Source organism: Eschrichtius robustus, chromosome 1 (genome assembly GCF_028021215.1).
Source record: "Eschrichtius robustus isolate mEscRob2 chromosome 1, mEscRob2.pri, whole genome shotgun sequence".
Taxonomy (NCBI): Eukaryota; Metazoa; Chordata; class Mammalia; order Artiodactyla; family Eschrichtiidae; genus Eschrichtius; species Eschrichtius robustus.
In genome coordinates, this window is record NC_090824.1 from 82,094,813 (window position 1) to 82,121,120 (window position 26,308).

At 39.5% G+C, this 26,308-nt stretch overlaps 1 protein-coding gene across 4 annotated transcripts in view; it reads left to right on the top strand.

Moving 5' to 3' along the window:
- FMN1 (formin 1) overlaps positions 1-26,308 on the top strand; it is a 415,982-nt gene that overhangs the window by 277,220 nt on the left and 112,454 nt on the right. The gene's annotated exons all lie outside the window — the stretch shown is intronic.

Below are 26,308 nucleotides of genomic sequence, written 5' to 3' on the forward strand. Positions count from 1 at the left end.
AGATGTGGTGGAAATTCTAGCAGAACTAGAATTAGAAGTGGAGCCTGAAGATGTGACTGAATGGCTGCAATCTCATGGTAAAACTTGAACAGGGGCTTCCCTGGTGGCGCAGTGGTTGAGAATCTGCCTGCCAATGCAGGGGACACGGGTTCGAGCCCTGGTCTGGGAAGATCCCACATGCCGCGGAGCAGCTAGGCCCGTGAGCCACAACTACTGAGCCTGCGCGTCTGGAGCCTGTGCTCCGCAATGAGGCCGCGATAGTGAGAGGCCCGCGCGCCGCGGTGAAGAGTGGCCCCCGCTTGCCGCAACTAGAGAAAGCCCTCCCACAGAAACGAAGACCCAACACAGCCAAAAATAAATAAATAAATAAATAAATAATAAAAATAAAGGAATTCCTTAAAAAAAAAAAAAAAAACTTGAACAGATGAAGAGTTAAAGTTTTCTTCTTCTGGTTGAGCAAAGAAAGTGGTTTCTTGAGATGGAGTCTACTCCCGGTGAAGACGCTGTGAAGACTGTTGAAATGACAGCAAAGGATTTACAGTATGACACAAACTTAGTTGACAAAGCAGCAGCGTGGTTTGAGAGGACTGACTCCAATTTTGAAAGAAGTTCTACTCTGGGTAAAATGCTATCAAACAGCACTGCCGGCTGCAGAGAAATCGTTTTAGACGTAGTGCTATTCCACACATAAAAGACTATAGTATACTGTGTAAACATAGCTGACGTTTGCACTGGGAAACCAAAACATTTTTGTGACTCACTTTATTTTGATACTTGCTTTATTGCAGCGGTCTGGAACCGAACCTTCAATATCTCTGAGGTCTGCCTGTAGATGGTTGGGGTAGGAGACAGGATAGCACGAGGCCAGCAGGTCTGACACCCCTGGTTTCAAATTCTGGCTCAGCCACTTAATATTTGTATGACTTTACCCACCCTCACCTAAATAAAAAGCAGTAATGGCAGGACCAAGCTCATAGAGTTCTTATGAGAATAAAATGAGATAACACGCATGAAACAGGCCGAGGTTCAAGACACTCTTGGCCATTAAGGGCCATTTGTTTTCCATCATGCAGGTTGAGAGGTTGATAGTTTTCACAGACTATTGGGTGCAGAGATAAAAGACAATTATGTCCGACTCAGTGTAGACAACCAGGCACTGTTAGACCGGTCATTTTCCCTGTGTCATAACTTACAGAAAGAGGAAAACCCAAGGAAAAGCTATAATGGCTAATATGCTAAAACAGCTAATTTTACTGTGTTTTTAGACTTTTTCTTGACTATTTTGATGGCCTTTAAAAACATCATCAAATCTCCGGGTATCCAAAAAAAAAAATTCTTCAAAATGTGAGAAGGACCTTGTTTGACCTTTTCAGTCAGTTCATTTGTTCAGCAAATATTTATTCAAAGCACTGAGTTAGCTGCTGATTTTAAATAAACTCACTGAAATATCAAGTCATCTGTAAACACATTTTAAGAACAAGTGTTACCCTCATTTTCTAGGGGAGAAATTTATTCCTACTTACTCTTTGGATTTCTCTTCTGCCCAGGAGCAGGAATCTGTCCCTAAGAACAGTGAATAAACTTTCCCACTATCTGATAGGGGTGAGAAGTGAGCAGAATTTGGTGTTCCAGATTCACAAAAACATTTGCAAAGCCCTTCCTGATTGTGATATTGTAAAAAGAATCAACAGATATTTGCTACCTTCTGTTCAAGGCACTATACCTTGGAATTACAAATACCTCATTTGTTGTTTCAATCCAGGAAACACTTCCCACTAATCCCCTACCCCTACCCCCAAAATTGAGTGTTTTAAGCTGGGGGTGAGGTTTTTTTAATTATATAAGTTTCAGGTATACAGCATTATAATTCAGTATCTGTATACACTACACAGTGATTACCATCGCAAATCTAGTTACCATCCATCACCATATTGTTGATCCCCTTCATTTATCTCCCCTACTCCCAACCTCCTTCCCCTTTGGTAACCAGTAATCTAATCTCTGTATTATGCATTTGTTTTTATTTTATTTTGTTTGTTCATTTGTTTTGTTTTTTTAAGATTCCACATATGAGTGAAATCATATGGTCTTTGTCTCTCCCTGACTTTTTTGCACTTCGTGTGATACCCTCAAGGTCCGTCCATGTTGTCTCAAATGGCAGAATTTCATTCTTTTTTATGGCTGAGTAGTATTCCATTGTGTGTGTGTGTGTGTGTGTCTGTGTCTGTGTGTGTGTGTGTGTCTGTGTGTGTGTCTGTGTGTGTGTATTACATCTTCTTTACCCATTCATTCATTGATGGACACTTAGGCTGCTTCCGTATCTCAGCTGTTGTAAATAATGCTGCAGTGAACATAGGGGTACATTTATCTTTTTCAATTAATGTTTTTGTGTTCTTCAGATAAACACCCAGAAGTGGAATACCTGGGTCATATGGTATTTCTAGTCTTAATTTTTTGATTCTCCATACAGAGTCTCCAAACCGTTCTCCACAGTGCCTACACCAGTTTACAGTCCCAACAACAGTGTACAGAGTTCTCTCATCTCCACATCCTCTCCAACATTTGTTATTTCTTATTTTTTCCAAAATAGCCATTTTAACCGGTGTAAAGTGTATCTCATTGTGGTTTTGATTTGTATTTCCCTAGTAATTAGTGATGTTGAACATCTTTTCATGTGCCTGTTGGCTATCTGCATCTCTTTTTTGGAAAAATGTCTGTTCAGAATCTCTGCCCATTTTTAACTAAGTTGTTTGTTTTCTTGTTGTTAAGTAGTATGAGTTCTCTGTATATTTTGGCTATTAACCCCTTATCAGATATTTGATTTGCAAATATCTTCTCCCATTTAGTAGGTTGCCTTTTCATTTTGATGATCATTTCCTTTGCTGTACAAAGCCTTTAGTTTGATGTAATCCCATTTGTATATTTTTATTTTTGTCCCCCTTGCCTTTGGAGTCAGATCTACAAAACATAACTAAGACCAGTGTCAGTGAGGTTACCACCTATGTTTTCTTCTAGGTATTTTATGGTTTCAGGTCTTACATTCAAGTCTTCAGTTTTGTTTGAATTAATTTTTGTACATGGTATAAGAGACAAGTTTCATTCTTTTGCATGTGGCTGTTCTGTTTTCCCAACACCATTTATTGAAGAGACCATCCTTTCTCTATTGTGTGTTATTTGCTTCTTTGTTGTAAATTAATTGTCCACATATGTGTATTTATTTCTGGGCTCTCAATTCTGTTACATTGATCTATGTAGCTGTTTTTCTGCCAGTACCATACTGTTTTGATTACTGTAGCTTTGTACTATAGTTTGAAATCAGGACGCATGTCACCTCCAACTTTGTTCTTCTTTCTCAAGATTGTTTTGGCTCTCAGGGTTTTTTGTAGTTCTATGCAAATTTTAGAATTTTTTTGTTCTAGTTCTGTGAAAAGTGCCCTTGGTATTTTAATAGGGATTGCATTGAATATGTAGATTGCCTTGGGTAGTATGGTCATTTTAACAGTATTCTTCCCAACTATGAATACAGTATATCTTTCCATCTATTTGTATTGTCTTCAATTTCTTTCATTGGTACCTTATGGTTTTTCGAATACAGGTCTTTTACCTCCTTAGGTAGGTTTATTCCTAGGTATTTTATTCTTTTTGATGTGATTGTAAATGAGATTATTTCCTTAATTTCTCTTTCCCATAGTTGGTTGTTAGTGTACAGAAATGCAACAGATTTCTGTATATTAATTATTTTTGTATCCTGCAACTTGACCAAATTCATTGATGAGCTCTAGTAGTTTTCTGGTGGTGTCTTTAGAATTTTCCATGTAGAGTATCATGTCATCTACAAACAGTGACAGTTTCACCTCTTCCTTTCCAATTTTGATTCCTTTCATTTCTTTTTCTTGTCTGATTGCCGTGGGTAGGAGTTCCAGTATGATGTTGGGTAAAAGTGGTGAGAGTGGGTATCCTTGTCTTGTTCCTGATCTTACAGGAAATGCTTTCAGCTTTTCACCACTGAGTAGGATGTTACCTGTGGATCTGTCATATATGGGCTTTATTATGTTAAGGTACATTTTCTCTACACCCACTTTGTTGAGAGTTTTTATCATGAATGGATATTAAATGTTGTCAAATGCTTTTTCTGCATCTATTGCGATGATGATATGGTTTTTATCCTTCAGTTTGTTCATGTTGATGTATCATGTTGATTGAATTGCAAATGTTGAACCATCTTGCATCCCTGGAATAAATTCCACTTGATCACAGTGTATGATCCTTTTAATGTATTATATTCAGTTTGATGAATTTTGTTGAGGATTTTTGCATCTGTGTTCATCAAGGATATTGACCTGTAATTTTCTCTTTTTTTGTGTGGTGTCCTTGTCTGGTTTTGGTATCAGGGTAATGCTAGTTTCATAAAATGTGTTTGGAAGGTTTCCCTCCTCTTTGATTTTTTTGGAAGAGTTTGAGAAGGATGGCCATTAAATCTTATTTGAATGTTTTGTTGAATTCACCAGTGAAGCTGTGTTGTCTTGGGCTTTTGTTTGTTGGGAGATTTTTGATTACTGTTTCAATCTCTTTACTAGAAAACAGTCTGTTCAGATTTTCTGTTTCTTCATGATTCAGTCATAGAAGATTGTATGTTTTTAGGTTTTATCCATTTCTTCTATCTTGTCCAGTTTGTTGGTGTAATCTCTTATGATCCTTTATATTTCGTGGTATCAGTTTTAGCTTTTCCTCTTTCATTTCTGATTTTATTGATTTGGGCCCTCTCTCTTTTTTCCGTGATAAATCTGGCTAAAGTTTTATCAATTTTGTTTATCTTTCCAAAGAACCAGCTCTTAGTTTCATTCATTCTTTTTATTGTGCATTTACTCTCTTCCTTCCTTCAATTAATTTTGAGCTTCATTTGTTCTTCTTTTTCTAGTTCTTTTAGGTTTAAGGTTAGACTGTTGATCTGGGAGTTTTCTTGTTCCTTGAAGTAGGCCTGTATTGTTACGAACTTCCTCCATAGAACCTCTTTTGCTGCATCTCATAGGTTTTGGTATGTCATATTTCTGTTTGCATTTTTCTCTAGGTATTTTAAAATTTCTCCTTTGATTTCTTCAATGACCCATTGTTCAGTAGCATGTTGTGTAACCTTCACTTTTTTGTAGCTTCTCGCATTTTTTTTCTTGTGACTGATTTCTGGTTTCATGCTATTGTAGTCGAAAGAGATGCTTGATATGATTTCGGTGTTCTTGAGACTTGTTCATTGAGACTAGTTCTGTGACCTAACATGTGATCTGTCCTGGGGAATGTTCCATGTACACTTGAGAAGAATGTGTATTCTGCTGCTTTGGGGTGGAATGTTCTGTATGTGTCTATTAAGTTTATCTGACCTAATGTGTCATTTAAGGTCAATGTTTCCTTACTGATTTTCTCTCTGGGTGATCTTTCCATTGATGTAAGTGGTGTGTTAAAGTCCCCTACTGTTATTGTATTATTGTCAGTTTCTCCCTTTACATCTGTTAATTGTTGCTCTGTATGTTTAGATGCTCCTATGTTGGGTGCATAAATATTTACAAATGTTGCAGTCTCTTGTTCGATTGACCCATTGATTATTATGTAATGCCCTTCTTTTTCTTTTATTAGTTTTTGTTTTAAAGTCTTTTTTTTTCTGATATGAGTATAGCTACTCCAGCTTTCTTTTCATTTCTATTTGCATGAAATATCTCTTTCCATCATTTCACTTTAGGTCTGTGTGTGTACTTTCTTCTGAAGTGAGGCTCACATAGGCTGCGTATGAATGGGTCTTGTTTTTTAATTCATTCAGCCACTCTTTTTATTTTTTTAATTTTTTTTATTTCTTTTTTATTTTTTTTATTTTTTTTAACGTATTTATTTATTTTTGACTGTGTTGGGTCTTCGCTTCTGCGCGAGGGCTTTCCCCAGCCGTGGCAAGCGGGGGCCACTCCTCATCACGGTGCGCGGGCCTCTCACCATCACGGCCTCTCCCATTGCGGAGCACAGGCTCCAGACGCGCAGGCTCAGCAGCTGTGGCTCACGGGCCCAGCCGCTCCACGGCATGTGGGATCCTCCCAGACCAGGGCCCGAACCCGTGTCCCCCGCACTAGCAGGCAGACTCTCAACCACTGCGCCACCAGGGAAGCCCCTCTTTTTATTTTGATTGGTAAATTTAGTCCATTTACATTTAAAGTAATTATTGATACTTTTACAATACAATACAGTAAGTACAGTTATACTTCTGACATTTTGTTATTTGTTTTCTGGTTTTTGTAGTTCCTCTCTCTTCCTTTCTTCTTCTCTTTCTCTTTTCCCATGTGTTTTGATGTTTTTCCTTAGTGTTATGTTTAGATTTCTTTCTCATTTTCTTTTATGTATTTACTGTAAGTTTTTTCCCTGTGGTAATAGTGGAGTTCACCTATAACATCCAAGTAGTAACCTGTCTTAAGTTGGTAGCAACTTAAATTTGAACACTTGTTAAAGCTTTAACTTTTTACCCTCCCCCCCACCACATTTTATACTTTTGATGACACTTTTTATGCATCCCTTAACTAATTTTTGTAATTTTACTACTTTTGTCTTTTAACCTTCATGCTTGCTTTGTAAGTGTCTTTTAACCTTCATCCATTGCTTTGTCTTACAGCTCACTGGTTCGTTCTTCTGCTCAACCAGTCTATTGTTGAATTCCTCTAGTGTATTTTTTAGTTCAGCTAAAACTTCTGTTTGGATAAGATTTTTTATCTCTTTGTTGGCGTTCTCACTGTGTTCATACATTCTTCTCCTGAGTTCCGTAAGCCTTTTTATTACTTTGAACTCTTTACTGGGTAGGTTGCTTGTCTCTGTGTTATTTAGTTGTTTTTCTGAGGTTTTATCTTAATCTTTCGATTGAAACATATTCCTTTGTCTCCTCATTTTGCCTAATACTCTGTATTTGTTTCTTTGTACTGGGTGTATCATCTGTCTCTCCCAGTCTTGAAGGAGTAGCCTAATTTAGGAGATGTCCTGTGGAGCTCAGAAGCACGATCCCACCCAGCGACCATAGCTTGGCACTCAAGGGGTATGCCTTATGTGGGCTTCATGGACCCTTCTGTTGTGGTCAGACTGTGGCTGCTGTGGGGCACTGGTGGGCAGGGTGATCACCCAGCCAGCTGTGAGGCCCGTCTGAGGCCTCAGCGGGGTGCACCCACTGGTGCTAACAGGTTAGCACCTGATCCGGTTAGAAGGAGAATTCCACAGTGGTACCCACCAGCAATGGCATTAGCATTGTCGCCTGAGTTCACAAAAATGGCTTCTGCCAGTGTCTCAGTCCCAGGGGAGCACTGAAACTGGTTCCTGTCTCTCTGGCAGACACTTTAAGATTAGTGAGTGCGTTACCTTCCCCTGTGATCCATGTGCTGTTAATAAGTCTGGTGTGTTTGCACTGATTTTCAGGTCCAGTGAGTCTGCATGCAAATCCTTTAAGAGTAGGTTTCCTCATTCCATGCAGTCCTGTCTTTTTTTTTTGGACTGTTCCCCATTGGTTTTCAAAGCCAGGTGTTTGGGGGCTTGTCTCTCCTATGCAGGATCTAGAGGTTGGAATGCCTGACGTGGAGCTTGAATCCCTCACTCCTCAGGTAAAAGATACTGTCTTGATACTGTCCTTTTATCCTTTGTTGTGGATGCTGTGTTCATCCAATTTTCATGTCCTTTTCCGAGGGGATTCTTCCACATACAGTTGTAGATTTGTTATATCCATGGGAGGAGGTGAGTTCAAGATCTTCCCTCACAGCCATCTTGAACCCTCTCCCTGGGTCTAGGTTTTTAAACGGATGTGTACTTTTAATGTATTATTTTTCTTCTTTAAAGCTGTTATAAAAGTGTGAAGCATAATCAGTGACATGTTCAAGTCAGTGACATGGAGTAAAAAGGTATTTAATCTAATAGGAGGAATTAAATGGTTGTTCACTTTGCTCAAAGTCTTATCACAGGTACCTGACTCATCTTGAAGAGAGGGTTAAGATCCTGCGGCTCCCCAGGCCAGCAGGAGATAGCTCAGATGGGCCTCCCTTGCCTTTAAATTTTATCACGTAGACTCATTAACATCAGGGCTGAAGATGTAGGGGAGTTTAATAGACATTTTAGAACCTGTTTTACTTTGCCTCTCCCAGAGGATACTATTTATTTGTCACCATTCAGCTGTCTTGTTCTTCCCTGCATCAGCCGTACCCAGAATTTCCCCTTTCCTCTGAGAGTCCCCCATCCTTCCCCACTTAATACACACTCATGTCACATGTAACCATATAGTAGCCTCCTGTGTCAGACCTCACCAACTCACCTTCTCTAACCTGACAGGCCCTAGGATGCAGACGACCAGGGCTGCTGGACCAGTAACTTTCCCTGTACCATAACTCAACAGAGAGTTAGGATCAATGACAGGTTTATAGGAGAGCAGGGCTTTAAATAGCTGAGGTCAGTGTCTGGAGGCTTCCCGTTAATACTACTAACAGCATCCCGCCAGCGAGACGATTGACCACTTTGTTACCCACTCTAAACTATTTCTGATTTTCAACTTTAATTTCAAACACATCCTAAGAAATCTCAACTCCCAGCAAATTGACAATGCAGCCCTCTTTATATGAAGCCTTGTTTATAGGCCACAATTCTCCGGACAGATTTACAAGTGTCTGCGGAGTTTTAAAAGACGATTGCTTAACCGGCATTAAGTGAGACGCATAGGACTGTGTAAATATTTTAGCTGGAATAGGGGATTTTTTTTTTTAAACGTCTGAGCCAGATATTGCATTAAATCTGAAGACAGTGGCAAACTGATTAGCAGTAGTTGCCAGCTTCATGCTTTGCCAATGATTCCCGTAGCCAAGATTAGATACCAGAATCCATCCACCAGTTGAGGTTGTATGTTTTAAAATAACTTTCCATCCCTTTCTCCCTTCTCCTTATGCCTTTCCATCTTTTCTCTTTTATTTCTTCAAGATTTATTTAGATGTAAACACTTTGCAGAGTAGAAAATTACAGTTAGTGTGACTAACCAGTGAAGGCTGAGACGGGAATGTGGGCCTGGAGGTCAGAGAGGCTGCGGAAGGCTCACAGCTGTCCTGATTGAGCAACGTGGAGACAGGTTCCTCTTTGCTAATGGGCTTATTTATCACAATCACTGGTCTCTTCGTAGCCAGCTGTTGCACTGCTGGGAGGAAACAGTCCTAAGATCAGCACGGCTACCTCTTTCACATACCGATCTCCTTGAATTGCCGTTGCCTTCAAGATTTATATGTGTGAGTGAATTCATCACTTAATTTTACAGCAAGCCACATACTGTGGCCCTTTTTTTTTTTTTAATTTTTATTTATTATTTATTTATTATTTATTTTTGGCTGTGTTGGGTCTTCGTTTCTGTGCGAGGGCTTTCTCTAGTTGCGGCAAGTGGGGGCCACTCTTCATCGCGGTGCGCGGGCCTCTCACTATCGTGGCCTCTCTTGTTGCGGGGCACAGGCTCCAGACGCGCAGGCTCAGTAGTTGTGGCTCACGGGCCTAGTTGCTCCACGGCATGTGGGATCTTCCCAGACCAGGGCTCGAACCCGTGTCCCCTGCATTGGCAGGCAGATTCTCAACCACTGCGCCACCTGGGAAGCCCCATCACTTAATTTTAATGAAAATTGCATGACATCAGCATTTTGGCTCCAGAGGAAGTATCTTTTATTTAAGCATTTCTACGGAAAAGCATTTTCCTGATTTGAGCACCAGGTAAGATGGATGGCTTTATCTCAAGTGTCGCTGCTGTGAGAAGGAGGCATCCTACCCAACAGGGCCTGGCTCTGCCTTTGCTGATCCCATCAGCAACCTCTTACTTTTCATCCACTGATTTTCACTTAGAGATACTCCTTAAAGCAATACTCACTTGGTTGCCCCAAAACGTAGGTTCCGTCTATTCTCCACGAATTGCTTAAATTGTAATCAGGTGTCCAGATCATTATGTGATATTCTTGATCTGCAGGTCCGAGCATCTTAAATTTATGTGTTCATAATTACATAAATGTATGTTTCTCAAAAAATATGAGTGTTTGAGGCAAATTTTAATTTTGCCTGTAGACACCCCCAAAATTCAGATGGCTCCACTGGCATTGACAATAGTATAATTGACATTCAGAATACATGTGATACATAGGACCTTTCAAAACTGCTGTCAGGGACAGGCCTCAAACCTAGTCTTATGCTGTGGTTAATTCTAGATTATTTTGTATTAACTTCTGTATGTCACCAGTTATCTTCACCTTTGAGTAAATTACCTCAATGCGTGGATATCTCACTGTTTTCCATCCTAGAGTATAATCACTTCAAATGCAAGGACCATAGTCCTTATATTACAGTGGCAGGCACAATTCTAGCTCCTGTGTAGCCAGCCACCTCTGCAGAGTGGTAGAGAAGGTACAATTTTATTTCCAAAAATCTCTCTCCTTCATCTTTCCCATTTTGGTACAATCCATGTTGTACCAAAAGCAGCTTGGCCACTATGTATCAAGGACTTAAAAAAAATTTTTACCTTTAATTCCACTTGTAAAATCTATCCTAAAGAAGTAATCTTAAACTCAGAATAAGTTTTTATGGGCACAGATGTTACTTAAAGGCTGAATAATTCACTATAAGAATAAGGTAGAAAGGACTTTGGTATTCAACTGCAGGGGAATTGTTACATGAACTAAGGTAAGGCATATCCACTTGAGGAAATTTTATATGGCTGTTAAACACAGTGCTTGTGAATTTTGTGAAATAATATGAGAAAGTGTGCCTGATATGTTTAATAGAAAGAATAAAGGTACATAAATTTCTCTATCAAAAGTATATAAAAATAGCATATAAAAGCAACCTCTATAAAATTATGGAGGTTGGGGGGGTGTGGTGATGCAGAGGCTGAGACACTAAAAAAAAGGTACCAAAGTCTTAAATGGTGGCTGTTCTGGTCATGGTACCATGAACGATTTTTTTCCTATTACTTTTTTTGTAAGTGTGTTTTGCGTTTCTTTATGTGTATTACCTTCATAGTACTTAATAGAAGTTAATTGCTGCTCTCCTCCCCAGGATGAGTTCCCTTCCCCTTCAGATGCTCAGAAACTTCATGTTTGCTGCCTGCCCGAGGCTTCCCACTAGACCATCTACTTAGAGATCAGAACCTTACTGATGGTGCCTTTTTCTTCCATTATAACGCAATTTCCCTGTCTCTTGTTTGAAATCTACCCTCTCAAATTTTTGTTTGATAATGTTTGCTTTCTCAGCTAATATATATATGCATTTCTAAAGAGATCTTCTGGAGGTAGCATCTTTAGTTCAAGGGAAGGCTTCTAATGGTGGCGATTTTCATGGGGGCCACGGGAAGGGATGTTTTCAAATAAATGGATTGATCACTTAACACTCTATAAATCAAAGCACGCCCAATCCATCTATATTATGGGTAGGTGATTAATGAATATTTTTCATGCTAATGTCTCACAGGCCAAGGCAGCATCTATGACCACGTAATCATCACAGTGGAAATTCTGACTCAGCTGTGATGTTTGATAGGAGGGACCTTTGAATAGTGCTTGAGACAATTCCGTGCAAAGCCTGTAGTCGGTGGCCCAGCTTTGCACGTCTTTCCAAAAGTCCTAAAGCATGTTGGCATGTCCTCACTTGGCCCTGTCACTTCTGCTTAAATTTTTTCATGGAGAATACTCATGATCATGGGACATTAAGGTAAATTTGATCTTGGACAGCCTCCCTCTGTGAAGTGAATCAGCATCATGGGATTCCCCTGGACCCAAGCTTCCTGGTGGGTTTATTTTTACACAACATTTCTTTGGGGAAAGGGGCACCCACTCTTGATCAGAGAAGCGCTAGAGACTATCTTCTTGGATGGAAGGATCTTCCCCGTTTTGCTATTTTTTTTTTTTTTCTCTAGCTTAACTTCATAAACCAGAGGCTATAGAATCTGTCTTCACTTACCTCACCTCTCTCCAATTTAGCTTCCTCCCTCCACCCCCGACTCCCTGAAACTGCTTCTGAGACTACCAGTGACTTCCCTGTTGCTAGAGTCAGTGGTCCCTTCTCTGTCTTCAACTTGACCTTTCAACAGTATTGCGCAGAGCTGACTGTTTTTCCTTGCAGTAATGGTTTCCTCTCGGATCTTGTGACTCCACACTCCTGATTTTCTACTTTCCTGCTCATTCTTGCTGCCAAAATTTCAGCCTCTGTACACTGGTGCCTAATCGAATCTCAGAGACAGGGTTTTGGGTGAAGTAGAAAAGGATAGCTTTATAGCTTTGCCAGGCAAACGGGGACACAGCGGACTCATGCCCCGAAAAACTGTATGTCCCAACCGGGGAGGATTTGATGAGTTTTATAGTAACTGTTCAAGGGTGGGGTTGCTAATAAGATTAGGGTGTGTACAGGGCCTGCACTCCTCTAATCTGGTCTCAGGTAATCTTCTTGATGAGCTTCTCTGGTTCCTTTAATGTAGCCTCAGGTGGTCTTTCTCTGGTATGAAGAGTGCTGACATCTTAAAGAGTTTAAAGACATTGTTATGTGCATCCCTTGAGGGACCAGGACCCTGCCCCAAGGCTGCACTATTGTTTCTTGGCTGCCCCTCCCTTGTCTTTGCATCCTTTCCCTTCCCTGCTTAGCACCTGTTCAAATCTGCCCTTACGAACTCAGGGAAGATCATGGAGGCTGGACGGAGACAGAAAGGCTTCCATGCTTAGGAACCCTACAGGGTCCTGCTCGGTTTCACTCCCTGTCCTTTGCTGACCGCTCCTCCACTGCTTTCATGCAACCTCTTCTCTTCTTTCCCTAGCAATTCATCTACTTCCATGGCTTTAAATACCAGAGTTATGCCTGTGATTTCCTGGAGTGTATTTCTATCCCAGCCATGCAGCCTGGACTGCAGACTTTTCTATATAATGTGGGTGTCTAATTGACATCTCAAACCTAACATGTCCTAAATCACACTCTTGATTTTCCTCCTCAGACTTACTTGTGGCTCCCTCCATTACTCTGGTCAAGTCTCCAGTCAGATGTCTTCACAGTGAGACTTTTCCTGATCACTTTATATAAAATTACAAGCCTCCTACTTCTACGGCATTTTCTGTCCTCCTTTCCCTAATCAAGGTGGTTGCAGTTCCTTTTAATCCATTTCCTTGAATCCAGTTCCTTTGAATCAGGACACTAGAGATCCAGGAAAGAGAGAAGATCTGTGTCTCTGGGGTCCAGTCATCCTATTACCATTTAGCTTATCCCAAATGACCCGTGCATTTCTGTAATACTTTACTTTTCCTCCTCATATTTCCTCTTTCTGAAACTACTTCCCTCTTCCTTCATTATGCTGGGCTGGCTGGCTGACTCCTCCTTGACCTTTGCAATTCAACTCATAAGTTATCTCTTTTGGAGAACCTTCCCTGGGCACCACCTCCCAATTCCAATCTGAATTGAAAGCTCCTATCCGGTGTCCCATGACACTATACTATATTACAGTTTGTTGATTTCCCTGTCTCTCTCTGTTATTACACTCTTATGAACATTTTGAAAGGAGAGATGACCGATAGGTATGGTTAAATATTTGTCCCCAGTGTTTACCAGTTGCATAGTGCAGATACTCAATATTTTGAATGTATGACTATACATGATTGTATAACCCGTAAAGATGCATAGTAGGGCTAGAAGCCACCCTGTCTCCTGTGATCTAAGAGCAGCTTACTCCAAAATCCCATCTCTGTGGAAAAACAAAGATGTCCATAGGATTTGAAGGGAAGGGGATTGGAGGGATGCCTTCTTGTGAGGTGTCTTTGTCCTGCACTAGGTCCAAACTTTGTGTAAAATTGAGCCCCTCCTCATTATTCACAGGCCACACTCACTCACAGCGGCAAGCACTGTGAGCTCAGTGGGGCTCTACTGAAGCTGCAGGGACGACCCAGAAGCCAGACTTCTCCAATTCAATTACACTCTCATCCTACCCATAAATGTCTGTATCCATCTCTCCTTCTGAGAGAGATCCAAACTCCTCTTCCTCTGTTACGAAAGACAACATCCCATTTCCCTGAAGCCCTCATCTGGAGCTCTTGGGATGTTTGCTTCCAAGAATTTATCAAAGATTTTTGTTTCCAATAATGACTATCCCCTTTCCACGAATTCTGAATCGAGGTTTTGAATATTTTAAAAAAACATATATCTCATATCTGAATGAATGAATGAATGTGAATGAAAATTACATGGTATTCAGTCTACATGTGTTTTCCCGAGCCCCTGCCTCTATCTATCTAGGTGCATTTTACATATAAAGATGTATTTTTGTGTGTCTGTATGTATATACTAGAGACAAATTCTATCAAGGCACTAATATCTGTACTGCGTGCATGTAAGTGTATTCATTTGGTAGTTTATTTGGTAGTTTGTTCATTTATTTAGCAAATATTCATTGAATATCTTGTATGGGCTAGACATCATAGTAGGTGCCAGGGAAGTAACAGCAAGCAAAGTACACTGCTTCTGCCGAACGAGGGAGACATTCAAGTAATCGTGAAGATTACCATATAGTTACGAAGGGGAGGTATGCCACGCTATGAGACTATAATGGGGGAGACCTCATTCGTATAGAGTGGAGGGTCAAAAAGCATTCCCAATGAAGTGACCTTTGAGCTGAGATGAAAATGATGACGAACCACTAACCAGGCCCTGGCTACTCAGGGTGCGGAGGAGAATATCACTGGCTAAAAAAAGCCCTGATGATGGGAAGAAATGGATGATGTTTGAGGATCTGATGTTTGAGTGATCCGAGAATATCACTGGCTAAAAAAAGCCCTGATGATGGGAAGAAATGGATGATGTTTGAGGATCTGAGAGAGGGCCACTGGAGCAGAGTGTGGTGGGGGGAGGGAGTGAGTGTAGGGAAGGGCCAGTCTCTAAGAGCAGTGGAAGCCCTTGGAGGGTTTAAGCAGGGGATTGGCATAATCAGAGGTGTGTGTTATAAAGATGACTTTGACTCCAGTGTGGAGGACAGATCAGGAGGAGGCAAGGGTGGATGTGGGAAGAACAGCTAAGAAGGTGGCTCAGCAGTCTGGTGAGAGTGATGGACTCAAGAGCTCTTTTGGAGGTGAAACTATGGGCTAGACATGTACACTTAGGAGTTTCGTCCTAGAGGTGGCGACTGAAATGTTTACCTGGAAATTGTCTAGAGAGAGGACATAGCATGAGAAGAGAAGAAATATTCAAGAACTTGAAATTTTAATGGCAGAGTATAGAAGGAGGAGGCCGCAAAGGAGACAGAGCAGTCAGAGTTAGGAGAAAAGCCGGGGATGCAGGACCCAGAGCCAGGGGACAGACTGTTTCAGGAAGGGAAAGTGGTTGACAGAGTGGAATCTTGCTGGGAAGTGAACTAAAAAGAGATTTTGTTTCTTTAAAAAAAGACAGTGACAGTAGGGTAGATTCATTGGTGACTTGAGGGTGTTTTTTTCCGTGTCATAATGGGGGTGAAGTAAATTTCAATGGGTCCGGGATTAAGTAGTGAATGAGAAACGGAAAAAGTGAGTGTGGGCAATTTCTTAAAGATGGTTTGGCTGTGAAAGAGATTAGACTATTTATAGCATAGTGATTTGTTGTTTACTAAACACATAAATATTAGGAAAGTCAACTTGTTCAAAGAATTTGTGGGGTTGTTATTGTTTCGTTGTTCTTGGAAACGGGAAGAATAAAGCCGTGTACACTATGTTATCTAGCTAGGCTTAGCACTGTTTGAATATTTTAAATGGATAAAGAATATTTTGGGTAGCATTTTACTGCTCAGTATACAAAGTGCTTTTTCATGTACCTCTCATTTAGTCCTCATGAAATTTTATACATCAAGAAACTAAGAGTCAGAGAGGTATTAGATAACTTTCCAAGCCGTAAAGAGTATGGAAAACTAAGAATAAATAAATGTATCTTTAAATTAAGAGTAGTTCAAAGAGAAAATTTTTCTAATGTATTAATTTTCGATCTATACGTGTATATATTATAGGTATACTATATATATAGCTGTCTTCCACAATTAAAAACATACCAAAGCTCTTGTTTTAATTTATTAAAAGTTAACAAATTCTTTTCAGTGCCTTGCTTGTATTTCTCTTAAGTCCAGTTATTTGTTTACTAGGTCTTTTATTTTGATAACATTTATTGGTACCTTCTGAAGACTAAATACATTTGATTCCTCAAGTACAGGTGTATTCCAAACTCATTTTCCACTTCACATTATGGTTTAATAAATATTATAACTGTTACAACGAAGACATAACTGCACCTAAGATTTGAAAAATGATTCTACCTTATAAAAGAAGCACAGATAGGACATTCCTCACCTACCTGCTCATATGGTTCCAGTTTAAGGCTCAGAGTTTCGAATTAGCTTTTTTTAATGGCTTTATTGAGGTAAAAGCAGATTCCATATAATTCACCCTTTTAAGGTGTACAAGTCAGTGATTTTTGTTATATTCACAGGGCTGTGCAACCATCACTACACTCAATTTTAGAAAATTTTCATTACCCAGAAAGAAGCCTCGTACCGCTTAGCCCCCTAATCTCGCTACCCCTCTTTCCCCCGGTCCTGGGCAACCCCATACTCTACTTTTTATCTTATAGATTTACCTATTCTGCGCATGTTGTACGAATGGAGTCATACAGTGTGTGGTCCTCTGTGACTGGTTTCTTTCACTTAGCATAATGTTCTCATTGACTTTTGAGGCTTAGACACAGTGCATGTACAGATACAAAGTAGCACTGGTGTGTCTAAGTCCATCTATGCCTCTACATTATTCTGAGGTAACATTCTAACCCAGGTAGCATGTATCTAAGGTCTGTATCTTTACTCCTAATACCCAGTTGCCCATTCAAGGTTTTTGACTACTTTGGATACAGATCTTTGCCTTTGGATGCATAGAGTCACTAGGAGGAATAATTTGGACATGGTAATTATATCAGTGGAATCCCCAAACAAAGGATAATGAGAGAAGACACCTTTGATTACATACAGGTTGTCCACACAAGGGTCATTAATGCACAGTTAGTTGTCTGATTTGAGCCTAGAAATTTGGGCTTTGGGGGTCTATTTAGCAGAAAATGAATCTAGCAGTTGGTTCCCTTTGAAATCTAATCTATACGGAATTCTCTTTTAGGGTAGATTTTCTGTTTGCCCTGCACCCCACCCTAGCCCCAGAGTTTCCTATAACACCACTCACGACCCCACCATGCTCAGCCATAAATGCCCAGCATCAGAACCCAGCATCAGAACCCAAGAACATGAAATAGGCACTTTCTATTTCCAGTTTTTGTCATTTGTTTTTGACTTAAATTGGGTTGAAATCTTCCTTTATGTAGCCTTTAAAAGAATTGTACATACAGAATATAGCCACAAAGTGGCATTCTCATTTGCGCCAAACCTTTAACAAGCAAAGTTTTTAAACTCCTAATATTTTACTGATTTTATGTATGATTTTTCCCCCTCCATAGAAGTCCCCGAGTTGCAGCCAGCTCAGTGCCTTTTTATTTCTATTTTAATACATTGGATTTAATGTAATCCCCTAACCATTCAGTTCAAGGCCAGTACCATGAAAAAACATGATGTAGGTTCATCATGCTACTACTGCTATTTTGATTTCTGAATTTGTTTTAAAATTTATTTTGTTAAACGTATCTTTTGGTCCAGAAAACGTAAAGCTCTGTGTGTGTGTGTGTGTGTGTGTGTGTGTGTGTGTTGCTTGATGTGAAAAGCACTAGGAAGAACACTATACTGTCTTGCTGTTACTAAAGAGAGGCCTTGAAATACAGTATGAAAGGATATAATTCACATGTTTGCGTGCACTTCAAATTACGAGAAACAATAATTACTATGTGCCATTCCCATTGAGAAATTTTTGTTGGTGACCCATTCACTACAGTGTCTGAGGGCATAGGTTTTAGTCTTTTTTTTTTTTTCACTGATGTATCCCCAGTACCGAGTAGTTTGTGGCACATAGTTGGCATGCAGTAGCTATTTGGTGAATTGATGTATTTACTGAATGAATTTCTTTAGAATAAGCTCCTAGCGTTCTATGCCCTTTATAATCTAACCCTGATTTGTATCTCTCACATAAACCCCATTGATGTAACACAAACATTTGCTTTAGTTTGTGTTAGTCTCTTAGTTCTTTTTTTTAAATCACTTTCTTTTTATTGAACTGTAGCTGATGTGTACAATATTATATAAGTTTCAGGTGTACAACATAGTGATTCACAATCTTTAAAGGTTATATTTCACTTATTATAAAATATTGGCTATATCCCCTATGTTGTACTATATATATATATATATATATATATATATATATATATATATATATATATATATATATCCTTGCAGCTTATTTATTTTATACATTGTCGTTTGTACCTCTAAATCCCCTACCCCTATATTGCCCGTCCCCTCTTCCCGCTCCCCACTGGTAACCACTAGCTTGTTCTCCATATCTGTGAGTCTGTTTTTTTGTTTATATTTTTAGATTCCACATATAAATGATATATAGTATTTGTCTTTCTCCATCTGACTTAATTCACTTAACATAATACCCTGCAAATGGCAAAATTTCAAAACGTTATTCTTTTTATGGCTGTGTAGAATTCCATTGTATATATACTACATCTTCTTCATCCATCTGTCTGTTGATGGACACTTAGGTTGCTTTCATATCTTGGCAGTTGTAAATAACGCTGCTATGAACATTGTGGTACATGTATCTTTTAGAATAAGTGTTCTTGTTTTTTTCAGATAAATACCCAGGGGTGGAATTGGTGGGTCATATGGTAGTTCTATTTTTAGTTTTTTGAGGAACCTCCATATTGTTTTCCATAGTGGCTGCACCAATTTACATTCCCACCAACAGTATGAGGGTTCCCTTTCTTCTACATCTTCACCAACATTTGTTATTTATGATCTTTTTGATGATTGCCATTCTGACAAGTGTGAGGGAATATCTCATTGTGGTTTTAATTTTCATTTCTCTGATGCTTAACAGTGTTGAGCATCTTTTCATATGCCTGTTGGCCATCTGTATTTCTTCTTTGGAAAAATGTCTATTCAGGTCTTCTGCCCACTTTTTAAATTGAGTTGTTTGGTTTTGTGATGTTGTTGTATGAGCTGTTTATATATTTTAGATATTAACCCTTTATCAGTCATATCACTGGCAAATATTTTTCTCCCATTCAGTAGGTTGTCTTTTTGTTTTGTCAGTGGTTTCCTTTGCTGTGCAAAACCTTTTAGTTAAGTCCCATTCGTTTATTTTTGCTTTTAATGTCTTTGCTTTAGGAGACAGATCCAAAAAAATATTGCTACAATTTATGTAAAGGAATGTTCTGCCTATGTTTTCTTCTAGGAGTTTTATGGTTTCCAGCCTTACGTTTAGGCCTTTAATCCATTTTGAGTTTATTTTTGTATATGGTGTTAGAGAATGTTCTAATTTCATTCTTTTATATGTAGCTGTCCAGTTTTCCCAGCACCACTTATTGAAGAGACTGTCCTTTCTCCGTTGTATACTCTTGCCTCCTTTATCACAGATAAGTTGACCATATGTGCATGGATTTATCTTTGGGCTTTCTAGCCTGTTCCATTGATCTATATTTCTGTTTCTGTGCCGGTACCATATTGTCTTGATTATTGTAGCTTTGTAGTATAGTCTGAGAGCGTGATTCCTCCAGCTCTGTTCTTCTTTCTCAGGATTGTTTTGGCTATTTGGGGTCTTTTCTGTTTCCATACAAATTTTAAAGTTATTGTTCTAGTTCTGTGGAAAATGCCCTTTTTTTAGGGATTACATTGAGTCTGTAGATTGCCTTTGGTAGTGTGATTGTTTTAACATTATTTCTTCTAGTTCATGAACACAGTATATCTTTCTATCTGTTGTGTTGTCTTCAGTTTCTTCATCAGTGTCTTATAGTTTTCTCAGTACAGGTCTTTTACCTCCTTAGGTAGGTTTATTCCTAGGTATTTTATTCTTTCCATGTGATTATAAATGGAATTGTTTCCTTAATTTCTCTTTCTGAGAGTTTACTGTTAGTGTGTAGAAATTCAGTAGATTTCTGTATATCAAATTTGTATCTTGAAACTTTACCAAATTCATTGATGAGCTCCGGTAGTTTTCTGGTTGTATCTTTAGGATTTTCTGTGTAGAGTATCATGTCATCTGCGAACAGTGACAGCTTTACTTCTTCCTTTCCAATTTTGATTCCTTTTATCTCTCTTTCTTGTCCAATAGCTGTGGCGAGGACTTCCAATAATATATTGAGTAAAAGTGTTGAGAGTTGGCATCCTTGTCTTGTTTCTGATCTTGGAGAAAGTACTTTCAGCTTTTCACCATTGAGTATGATGTTAGCTGTAGGCTTGTCAGTATATGGCCTTTATTATGTTGAAGTATGTTCCCTCTATATCCACTTTCTGGAGAGTTTTTATCATAAATGGGTGTTGAATTTTGTCAAAAGCTTTTTCTGCATCTATTGAAATAATGATATGGTTTTTATTCTTAAATTTGTTAATGTGGTGTATCATATTGATCAGTTTGCAGATAGTGAAAAATCCTTGCCCTGAGATAAATCCCACCTGATCATGGTGAATGATGCTTTTGATGTATTGTTGGATTCAGTTTGCTAATATTTTGTTGAGGATTTTTGCATCTATGTTTATCAGTGATACTGGCCTGTAATTTTTTTGTGTGTGTTATATCTTTGTCTGGTTTTGATATCTGAGTGATGCTGACCTTGTAGAATGAGTTTGGAAATATTCCTTCCTCTGCACTTTTTTTTTTCTTTTTTTTTGGGTAATAGAGAAGGATAGATGTTAGCTCTTCTCTAAATGTTTGGTAGAATTCATCTATGAAGCCATTTGGTCCTGGACTTCTGTTTGCTGGGAATTATTTTTTATTATTGATTTACTTTCATTACTGGTAATTGGTCTGTTCATATTTTCTATTTCTTCCTGGTTCAGTCTTGGGAGATTGTGCATTTCTAGAAATTTGTCCATTTTTTCTAGGTTGTCCGTTTTATTGGCATATAGTTGCTCATAGTCTCTCAGTTCTTTATGTTGCTTCAGCAATCCTCTATGGTGGTCCTTTGAGCATGGCGCTCAGGGAAAGGACAGTTCTTATAAAACTGAAAACAGGTAGAACTGGCACAGAACCATGGAGGGGTTGGGTAGGAATTAGGTCAACAGAGGAGAAAAGAGAGAATCCCAGAGTTAAAAAGCAGAGCCTAGGGCTTCCCTGGTGGCACAGTGGTTGAGAATCTACCTGCCAATGCAGGGGACACGGGTTCGAGTCCTGGTCTGGGAAGATCCCACATGCCGCGGAGCAACTAGGCCCGTGAGCCACAACTGCTGAGCCTGCGCGTCTGGAGCCTGTGCTCCACACCAAGAGAGGCCACGATAGTGAGAGGCCCGCGCACCGCAATGAAGAGTGGCCCCCGCTTGCCGCAACTAGAGAAAGCCCTCGCACAGAAACGAGGACCCAACACAGCCAAAAATAAATAAATAAATAAATAAATAAAATTTAAAATATATAACTTATTTAAAAAAAAAAAAAAAAAGCAGAGCCTAGATACATCTTTCCTTTTCTCTGAAAATGTATTCTGGCTTCATTACTAAGCCCATAGGTCCTTCAACTCATACAGAAAGAGACATGCACCATATTTTCCTAAAAATGCCCATATACATTTGAGCTGTTAAAATGATTAAACATGTATTACATTTTGATGAATTATATCTGGGCCTTGCCTCTGTATCCTTATAACCTACCCATGCTTTTTCAGTTACTCAATAAACTTTATTCCTTGTTCTTAAAGGTCAAAAACCAAAAAATCAGACAACCACTTATGACCTAACCAGTCTAGTATCTGAAATCTTAAAACATTCAAAGCTATATCTCTCTCTAAAATGCTTCACAAGCACTTAACCTATTTTTTTAATTTTTTCATTGAGGTATAGTTGATGTACAATGTTATGTAAGTTTCAGGCGTACAACATAGTGACCCACAATTTTTTTTTTTTTAAACATCTTTATTGGAGTATAATTGCTTTACAATGGCGTGTTAGTTTCTGCTTTATAACAAAGTGAATCAGTTATACATATACATATGTTCCCATATCTCTTCCCTCTTGCGTCTCCCTCCCTCCCACCCTCCCTATCCCACCCCTCTAGGTGGTCACAAAGCACAGAGCTGATCTCCCTGTGCTATGCAGCTGCTTCCCACTAGCTATCTATTTTACATTTGGTAGTGTATATATGTCCATGCCACTCTCTCACCCTGTCACATCTTACCCCTCCCCCTCCCCATATCCTCAAGTCCATTCTCTAGTAGGTCTGTGTCTTTATTCCCATCTTGCCACTAGGTTCTTCATGACCTTTTTTTTTTTTTTTTTTTTCCTTAGATTCCATATATATGTGTTAGCATACTGTATTTGTTTTTCTCTTTCTGACTTACTTCACTCTGTATGACGGACTCTAACTCCATCCACCTCACTACAAATACCTCCATTTCATTTCTTTTTATGGCTGAGTAATATTCCATTGTATATATGTGCCACATCTTCTTTATCCATTCAGCCGATGATGGACACTTAAGTTGCTTCCATGTCCTGGCTATTGTAAATAGAGCTGCAATGAACATTTTGGTACATGACTCTTTTTGAATTATGGTTTTCTCAGGGTATATGCCCAGTAGTGGGATGGCGGAGGAGTAAGACGTGGAGATCACCTTCCTTCCCACAGATACACAATTTTTAAAGATTATACTCCATTTACAGTTATCATAAAGTATTGGCTATATTTTATATGCTGTATTTTATATTTTAAATGCTTCACAAGCCCTTAGCCTTTAAATGAGAATACTCTCAATTTAGTGTCAATTATTTTATTATGTATTGGTTTTCAATAGTTCATCTCTCAACAATGATCACCTATTAGTAACTAACTTCAGGAATTAATATGTACTTTAATTCTGTCAAATTTAATAGAAAAAGGAGCGAGAAAGAACCTGGGTGACTTTGGCTTTTAACATTGGAACTCCTGGCACAGCCTGTGTCTGAGGCAACCTTGGTGGTCTAGCAATATTGCATAAGCATCTTCTGGTTGGACAATTAATGACATTGGGAATTTGTCAGGGACCTCTTTCCTTTATGCACTGCCAGTCTCCAGTGTCATTGTTAATTAGTCTTCAGGTCTCCCGTTTGTCTGCTAGAATGCATCCTGGATAAGCCAAGTTAATAAGTTGGAGCGGGCAAGCTGCCTGGCCATTGAATGTGCGACTGTGCTCAGTCAGTCAGAGGGCAGCCCTCTGCTTTGATCGTGTGGAGAAGTTTAATTCTAACAGGCCACATGGGAGGCTGTGCCCACTGGGGTGCAGAGAGGGCCTCGGGCACAGCAGGGGAGCTGCTCTCCTTTGCACTGGTTTCAGTGTTTCTTATTTCAAAACCATGAAGCTCGGAGGCCCAGGGCACTTGCTTCACATTTTGCTTCATCTTTGTCCAGGAGTTTCTTCCTTGAATTCTCATAGTGGGTGGTGGAACATCAGCAAGGCAACAAAAATCATTATCTCTTTGTTCCAAACAGAAGATTTGCACTGGGGCATTTTTTTGTAAATAGAGTGTGTAGAATTTGTAGCACATAATCCCTAGCCATGACTCTCTTGCTGTTCTGGCTATGACATGTTTCAACCAAAGGCATAAAAGTGACAAATAATAAATACGAGGCCACCTGCTAGTGCCAGGCATTTTGCAAACCACTTTACATGCATTATCTCACAATTCATATATCTTGCCTATGAGGAAGGGGGTCCCCATTTTGCAGATGAGAAAAGCTACAGCCCACCTGCACTCAGGTAGGTCTCGATCCAAGCACGAGCCCTTTGCCATACCACTACCTGGCCTCATAAAATCTGGGCAGTTTGATGGATCCCATGGGCTCTGTAGCACAGATAGGACAAAGGGAGAGCTGCAGTGATCAACCCTTTTAATTCAGGCAGAGGTGGAGGCTTTGCTTGTGTATTTAGGAAAAGAAGCTCTGTCTTGGGCTTTGCGTTCGCTAGGGAGAAGTAACCTTGAAGAAATTACTGTCACGGCTTCAAGTATGTCCTCTTACCAAATGCAGGCCTCACCATATATTATTTGTGTTCGTGCAAAATAGTTCTCTATAAGTGGAATTGTTGGAATTTGAATGTAGTAGAGGGCTAAAGAATTTAAAAGCCTCTCCCAATTTATATTGTGAGAATAAATATGGCTTCCTGTGTTCTCAGAATCATGGCTGGATATCATCAGAACAGTTTATGTGGTCATGAAAGTTCACTGAAAAATGTAGATTCTTGAAAGCAGGGCTCTTCCAAAGTGTGTCTGACCAATCTCCTGCTTCTAGGCCTGCTGTCGTAACTGCTCAGTCAGGAGAATGATCTTTTCTACCTTCTTGTGCCTTACAGCATGAAGTGGTGGATGTTTTTGGGGTGGGGAGGGTCTTTAAAATACACTGAGCCCTTTCACATCAGCTTGGGACAGTCACAGGGTTTGTGAATGAAGAGACTAGGACCCCTTGATGTACCTTCCTGGGAAGGAAGGAGAAGAGTAAAGAGACAAGGAGGCCATACTGCACCCCTGGAGAGCCCACTCGGAGTCTGGGTCAACATTGCTAATTTTTTTTCCACTTTCCTCTGCACAAGAAGCTAGTTAAGGTGAGGAGATCTGATGCTTTGGCCAGGTATGCATGGAGGTCTCTGGAGAAGTTTGGAGCTGAGTCAATGAAACCTGCATGATGGCTTTGCAGGGATTAATAGAAATACACAACTAAATATAGTTAAAGGTAAAACATAAATGCTCTCTGGAAGGTAGATGTTTGAAAGATGCAAAATCTTTGGATTGGAAAGGTTTTATGGTGGTGACAGCATCTCGGAGAAACTTTTTTAGGATGAACAGGACTTTGTCAAATGCAGTAGAAGGTATGTTTGGGATGAGAGCAGGATGGGCAGAGAACCACATGAATGAAGGCATGGAACTGGAAACACTGGTTTATATAAGTTGGAAACATTGCATAATTTTGACTTCATTGGTCAAATATATGGGGAAATAGAACTGAAAGGTAGAATGGTACCATCATGGAAAAGGCCTTAAATCTCAGGCCTGGGAGTTTGAATTCAGTTGAATGAGCAATGAGAACCCATTAAGAGTTTCATCTTTTTTGTGTACCTTTCCCTCTTTGTTTTCAGTGGATGATCTTGCCTTGTAATTCACAGAGACCAGGGAAAACAAGTTTCAAAGTTAACTTTTGATCTCCTCTCCCTTAAAACAAACAAAAAAAAGAACAGAACAAAAAAAAAACAATACACTCACCTCTCCCCCATCTCAGTAAATGGCACTTCCAGCCACACCTTGCTCATCCTTCCTCTCCCTCAACTTTACATCGACTGCATCAGCAATTTGTTCTACTTCCGAAATATATTCCAACTCTATATACCCTGTCCCTCTCCTCTCTGTCCCTGATATCACTCTAGCCCGAAGCCATTATTTTGAGAACAGAATAGTGGTGGGAAGGGAGGTACTTATCATTTGGCCACAGGCCCATCTACTAGGAAAGAGGTAAAGGGAAATCTGATAATAGTAGAAAATTATTAAGTAGTCATTGTAGAGAGGACAAATACACTGAAAAATAAAGGTAAAAATGTAGGGGGAAAAAAGGAGTGTTTTGAAATGATGGTTTGGCTGGTTTTGAGGAATTTGTTCCAGGTAAGATAGATCATTTTAAAAAAAGAAATGAGTCTTTGTGTCCCAATGGACAGGGTTTCCTAAATAGCACTGGTATGGTTATCAGAATAGAGATATTCAAAATAAGCTCTATTAAAAACTTTTAGAAAGTGACATTGTCAATAGGAAGAGCCTAAACTTAGGCCCTTGTGTCCTGTGATCGGCCTCATGATCTCAGGTGGGAATCCCTGGAGCTGATTCTGGGAATGTAGCTGATGCTGAACTCGACAGAGTTCCCTCACATCATGCTTTCATCTTCAGCACAATCTGGTAGTCTCCAGAGTTGCCTAGTATTTCAGCAATCTAGTTGGCAATATTGTAAGAGAAAGTGTCAGGCAGCTGATTTCGAGGGGCCCTTGAGTGACCTCTTTTGCCTTTTTTGTGCTTCAGTGCTGACGTGCTTGTGGGTTGCCTTACATAGTAAACATTCTGGGATGCTAGTTTTGGAAACACCAAGTTCTTGTATACAAATTTCCCAACATAAATAAAGGAATCCTTTCTAACCGTCTTCTTCCAAAATGCCTT